Source organism: Centruroides sculpturatus, unplaced genomic scaffold (genome assembly GCF_000671375.1).
Source record: "Centruroides sculpturatus isolate CEXI.00-Female unplaced genomic scaffold, Cexi_2.0 scaffold1122, whole genome shotgun sequence".
NCBI lineage: Eukaryota > Metazoa > Arthropoda > Arachnida > Scorpiones > Buthidae > Centruroides > Centruroides sculpturatus.
The window spans coordinates 275,428-282,377 of NW_019385279.1; the positions used below are offsets into that span (position 1 = coordinate 275,428).

Genomic DNA, 6,950 nt, shown 5'->3' on the forward strand with positions numbered 1-6,950 from the left:
TTAGGGGATCCCCATGTACAGTGTTTACTTCAGAAGTTCAGACATTTATTTTAATAAAAGATTAGTTTGTGGACCCCTGTTGGTGGGGTCCAGTGTCACGTTATCTTATGGACAAAAAGGGCAATTGCCCTTTTTGCAAATAAGATAACGTGCCGCTGGGGAAAAACATCCCAAAAAATTCCGGGAGTTCCTCCCACATCCAGATTTGATCCTGGTCCCTCAAAGAGGTACGGTACATCACCTCGGTTATCCAGTTGTTCTATTCTATTCAGAAAGAGTAACCATAGGCAAATTAAAGAAATGTTTTCTGAAATAAGTAAAGCTGACAGGAAACAATTAAGCAAATGTATAAATCGATAAATGAATTAAATTATATCCACTACAACTGTAAACCAGGGCTGGAGAGTCGGAGTCGTCACAAAATCCGCCGACTCCGACTCCTTTTTACTTCCCAACTTGTTATATATGTAAAACGGAAAAGTATTGGAATCGTGTCTAATTTGACCCTCCAAGTTTTTTTGTAAATCTACACGTTTGGAGACCTCCCGAATCCCCCAATAAAGGGGAAAAATTCGCGCGCGCGTGTCGGCATATAATTTGTTTAATTTCTTTATTAAAGTTTAAGAAACGAAATGTGGCACTGTAGCTTGCGTATAAAGGGGCATTAATACTATTTTGGTTCTTAATTAAAGGTCGACAGGGTGAAGACATAAAAGTGATCACGTGTCATATCTTTTAATGAATATTTTACTCGTTATTAGCGTTCAAAATTTACAAAAATAAAATAAAATAAAACTCGTGTCTACCCTCAAAGTAAACTTTATTGTCATTTTATAATAGTACAGTAAAACTCGTTAAGATATTCTCACCTAAGATGTTAGAATGTGTATGGGGACATGATTTAGTTCAACCACTTTGACGCTTAATAACTAACTCCTATGTTAAACCATCCGACTCCGATTCTGACCACTCTGACCACAGAAATTATTAAGCTACAAGCAGGGTGAACAAAATCCTGCCACACACACACATAGTCTAACACCCACACATATAGAAAAACATCTCGAATCTTTTTCATATCTCGAAATTTCAAGATGTCCTGAGTCCAAAAATGTAAAAATTTGGCAGGGGTCATTTTTTGACCGAGCGCTACACTTTCCCTCTGTTATATATAACAGCCGGAAAAGTAAAAATTATCGAATACATATTCATATGAGACTGTCATTTGAAGAAAACTGAAGATTGTTAATGGAAAATAATACAAAGTGTCTTAAACAATTTATATAATAGATCAAATTATTAAAGTATTAATAATAAGTAAAAATAAACTTACGTTGTCTCTACCATATCCATTTCGCCATATTGGATCATAAAGCGAGTCAATGCGATGCGATGTCTTCTAAAAAAATGTTTGCTGACAAAATATTTTCAAAGATGTTAATTTCAGCTTACTATTATTATGCAAAAGTAATGCTTCCTGTCTTATCATATCAAGTATTCAATAATAAAAGTCTTTTTTTAGATTAAACCCCTTTTATGTAGGCGACATTTACATTTACAAATACTTATAAAAATATTACCCAGCATGTCTCGATAATTAGAACATGTGTACTAATAACAATTTAAATATTAATTTGTTCATTGAAATTGGAAGCAAAAGTGTGGTTACACGATAATTTCATCGCAATTATCAGTTAACGATGACAGTAATTTAATCAACTTGCTTAAGTTTTCAATTATTTTATTTTGAACTCAAGCAGTTATTCGTCATTTTTATTAATACAGTAATGAAGTTGTGAATTTTGCTAGCTTACTTAAAATCAATGAATTAAGAACAATGGTAACATGCAGGGCGCTACCAACTAGAGATGGATAGTTCCAAAGAAACAGTTCTGACCTGGAACTATCCACTTCTAGTTCCAAAGAAACAGTTCTGACCTGGAACTATTTCCAAAGAAACAGTTCTGACCTGCAACTACCCACTTCTAGTTCCAAAGAAACAGTTCTCACCTGGAACTACCCACTTCTAGTTCCAAAGAAACAGTTCTGACCTGGAACTACCCACTTCTAGTTCCAAAGAAACAGTTCTGACCTGGAACTACCCACTTCTAGTTCCGAAGAAACAGTTCTGACCTGCAACTACCCACTTCTAGTTCCAAAGAAACAGTTCTGACCTGCAACTACCCACTTCTAGTTCCAAAGAAACAGTTCTGACCTGGAACTATCCGCCTTGTGTCTAATTAATTGCACTTAATTCCGTTTTGTCCAATAAACTATGCAATGACGACGGAACAAAACGGTTTCGAGGAACCGTGTGGTCCAACAGACTAAACAATTTGAAGGAACCGATCTAGCGGAATAGTTCCAACTGTTCCAGTTCCACTTCTGGAACTGGAACTGTTTGAAACAAGTTTTCCTATAAGCTGTGTAGTGACGCTGTGTTACTTAGAATATTTCATTTTTATTCAGGGCAGTTATGACATTTAACATTATGTTTCTTACTTCACTTTCAAGTGTTTTTTCTACCTTTATTGTGTTGAACTAGAAGTTGTTTTTAAGTGTTAACTAAGTAACAGAATTTCTATTTTTTTCAAATCAAATTAAAATAATAATAATGAAGAAAGAAAAACTGTTAATCAACCTAAAACAAGTGGACTGTTCCAAACGACGAAGCGCCTTCACACAGCATAAAGGAGAACTAGAAGAGCCAACTACTGTATTTGTTATTCTGCAGATATTTTAAGTTAGATGGCAATTATTAATGAGGTGCTTATGGTTATTTTAAATACAAATATTAAAATATGATAAATGAATGCAGTTATAATAATGATTCTTTTGTAAAATTAATTATTAAGAGAGATAAGAACTTGCAATTACAGTACTTTAAAGTATCAAAGCAAGCTTCTGAAATAAATTTATTCAGGAAATTAATGATTTTTGCAATAAATTAGAATAAGAAATGTCTAAATCGATCACATTAATGACAATCATCATCCACATTTTGTTATATAAAATAATACAATTTTATTCTTTTATCACGTGGGTAAGAATGAAAATTTATATAACAAAAATTTAAATAAAATATATAAGCAAGAAATGCATATAAATGAGACATTAACAATAAGGAAAAAATAAAATACCATAGAATACAGCCATATTGAATCTCGAAGCAATGTATTCAGAAGCGCATTATATCATTTTATAAAGATATAAATTAAAAAATAAATGAGTTTCTTGATGATGATTAGTTGAGGAAAAGTAAATGGGAAGAAATCTCGATTTATATTTACTTTTCCAACCAAGTTTAATTAAATTTAAAAGAACTATTGAATTCCAAAACATGGAATACCTATCTTGGATATTGAACTTGTGGTTTAAAAACTTATTGTTTGAAGAAATTCTTACCAGGTTATTACTTAAATTAACTTTCTATTGTCATATTTTAGTATTGTTTTTTTTTTTTCTTGATTGTTTGTAGTTGATGCTAAATTGCAAAATAGATTCTTTCATAATTTCAGTTGGAAGATACAATGGAAGCTTCTAATGGAACCATCGCTACTGATTTTATCTGTAAATATAGTGTAAAAAAATGTATGAATAATACATTTTGCTAAATGTATAAAAGAATACAAAATAATTTATACTTTTTGAAAATTCATCTTGTTTTGAACAATGCTAATCTGCTAAAAGCTCTCATCTTCAGATCATTAGGATCATCTTGAGTATAAGAATACAGTAGAGCGTCGTTTATCCGAAGGTCGGTTATCCGAAGAAATTCCAGTCGACAGATTTAAATTTTCGCCAGTGCTGTGGCGCTGTAATCTTTGGCTATGTCTTCGGCTACTCAAATATTTTACGTTTTTGATACTAAATTAACTTCTGAAGTATAATTTTTTATTGTTTCTATATTTTTCAATATATTTATTTTGTTCGTACAAAATAAAAAAATAATTTTTAACGATACAATAGTTTTCGTTAGGCTTAACATCGACGAAAATTCAACGCGAAGCGACACGCAACGGAGAAAAATTTCAACACGGGATAAATTAATATATTTTTTCGTACATAATTGGTTATCCGAAAAATAAGTTATCCGAACAACCCCAGTCCCCAATTGATTCGGATAAACGACGCTCTACTGTATAAGAAAACCACTTTAAATAATTTCAATAGAACTTTAAAAACAGTTTTTTAAATTACTTTATATAAAAATTACGTCAAATTTTTTTCAGAAAAACTTGTATTCAATTACATTTAACAACATTTAAATAATTAAAAATGATTACAAAATTTCTTGTAGATATTTAAGGGCTTAATACATAAATTTTGTAAAGAATATTATTTATGCTATGAGATTATTTCTAAATTTATATATTAAAAGATTAAATTAAATTATATAATTATTTTCTTTCTAATTTTATATACAGATGATTGCATTGCTTGTAAGAATAAACTTGAAGAACTCTATTGCAAAACTGTAGAAGATACTGAAGAACTTCAAGGTAAATACGTCTAAAATCAATTAAAATTGTAAGTTTCTTTGAAATATCGTCATTTCTTAACATAAAATGGTGGCTACACTGTCCAAATTTTTGCGTAAGAAAACATAGATTTTCATTCCCATCGTAATTTCTGCAAGATTCACAATAGGAGCTGAAGGCTGGATATGTCTGTCTCCGTTTTTCACCATCCGACAGCCCTCATTGTGGGCTTGGCCCACGATGGGTATGATTTAAAAACCACTTTTAGTGCCTACAAGGCATAGAGACAAAAAGCTGATAAATTGCTGATTTTTTTTGGCTAATCGAATTGATGGAGCAATTCAACGCAACACATGGCAATCTGCGGATGGGGTGCTTTTCGGAGCCTTTCTAAGGGAAACTTGCCCTTATTTTATAAGTAAAATGTAAAGTCGTTATTACTAAAATTGAAATTTTCAAAGATGTATAAGGTGTATGCACATAAAATAAGTTATTTCTATTTTATTCGTAAGGTTCTAAATTTTTATCGATCAATTTTAATATATTTTTCTTAAATGGAAAACTGCATTCAAAATATATAATTCACTATTTTTTCACTTATGTATAATGTACTATTTGCAATTTTATACGTATAAACATTTATAATTAAAATCGACAAATCGATGCAGTTCAAACACGGGTTTGAACTACACAGATTCGAAAATGATACATTACTTATTTTGAAATCTGTCGTCTGATTGGACAGTCGACAATATAAAATATTGACTATGCCATTTTCATTAAAGAACGAACAACATTTCTAATTTTCAGTTCAGTTTTTCGTACTTATTGTTATTGCATTTTATATCCGTATTATTAAAAAAATTTCCTTTGTTGTCATCCTATACAAAATAATAAGAGAAACTCGTTTAACTCGCCACTAAATTCGGCTATGGTTAAAACCATATAAAGTCCGTTGGTGAGGCGTTGGTTCACACCTTACCAATGGACTAGCCACACGTACAAGGTTCCTGGTTTTCTTGACGTGTCTAACATCTAAACCTAAATAAGAGCCAATTTTCCAAACAAAGTCCTCACAGGAGGCACCCTCCTGGTTTATTTGTTTTCACATAGGCGATTTACCGAAAAGAGATACCTTCCGAAAACACTTTTTAAGAGAAACTGGCCCCTATTTAGGCATTGAAAACGTGAAGAAAGCCCGGAAAATGTTACGTGATCAACCCGTCCGAGAGGTGCGAACCCACGGCCAGTGTTCGGTGGTTTTTATCAACTCTGTTACTGGTAGGATCTGCCTCTGGACGTGTTGCTTTGTCACTTCCCCACCAATCCAATCAATCCCTATTAAATGTCATTAAAAAAATTTTAAGTCTATTCTTGTAAGTTATATAGTCGACCACCCTATAACACTGTTGATTATTCCGTTTTATATGAATTCCATGTTGTATGAGTCACTTAGATTTTATAAATAAGCTGTTCACAGTCCGGTACGCGTATTTGTAAAATCTAAGTGACTCGTACAACATGGAATTCATATAAAACGGAATAATCAACAGTGTTATAGGGGGATCGACTTGTATTAACCAATAAGATACTCAGTTATTTATAGATATTTTTCAAAGAATTTTGCTGCCCTCTTTCGTATAAAATAAATACTAAATTTATTACATAAATATTTATTAGATTTTGTTCATTTTAAATACTGAAATTATTATTTTTTTTATTTCTTTTAAATGTTTATTTATTTTTTATTGCAGATAATTGTGAAAATTGTAATAAAAGTTATAACAGCAGTACGAACGACTGTAATTTTGAAAAAATTACAAGTAAGTATTTTCTTTATAAACGGTGAATTTAATATACAGAGTAATCATCATTAAAGTATCAAATTGCTCTATTGACTTGTTCTAATGAAATAAAGAAAAATGGCATTTATACTTTGTAATTAATTATAATTTCACTTAATTTAGTTACTGTAACTTATCAGTTTGTAATCTGAGTATTCTCTATTTGAAAAGTAACTTAGAAATATTATTCCATTATTAATTAAGCTGGTTTTGAATTGAAATATTTGAAAATAATGTTACAAGAATACAAAAGTTATAATTAAATTATTGTTTAAACTTGCCTTTCTAATCTATATATATATCATCGAGACGGATTGATGATAATAATAATAATAATAATAATAATAATAATAAGCGCAGAGCCCAAACGGTTAGGAGTTGAAAGTTGAAATTTAGTACACAGATAGGGTACGTCATGAAAACGCACACTAAGAAGGGAATTTTCGAAATTCCCCACCCGTGGGGGGAGAGAGACAGGATTAAAACTTCTATATACATTATGGATACGAGCCCAAACGATTAGGAGTTGAAAGTTGAAATTTGGTACACAGTTAGGGTACGTTAGGAGAACGCACACTAAGAAGGGATTTTTCGAAATTCCTTTCCACGGTGGAGAGGGACAGGA

General features: G+C 31.4%; 1 long non-coding RNA gene across 1 annotated transcript; it reads left to right on the forward strand.

Annotated features, from left to right (window-relative positions):
- Positions 1-3,502: 3,502 nt before the first annotated feature.
- Positions 3,503-6,277, forward strand: LOC111637112. The gene is made up of 3 exons (XR_002758638.1): positions 3,503-3,591; positions 4,428-4,502; positions 6,236-6,277. It is a non-coding gene; the product is annotated as an uncharacterized LOC111637112 (long non-coding RNA).
- The last annotated feature ends 673 nt before the right edge of the window (positions 6,278-6,950 follow it).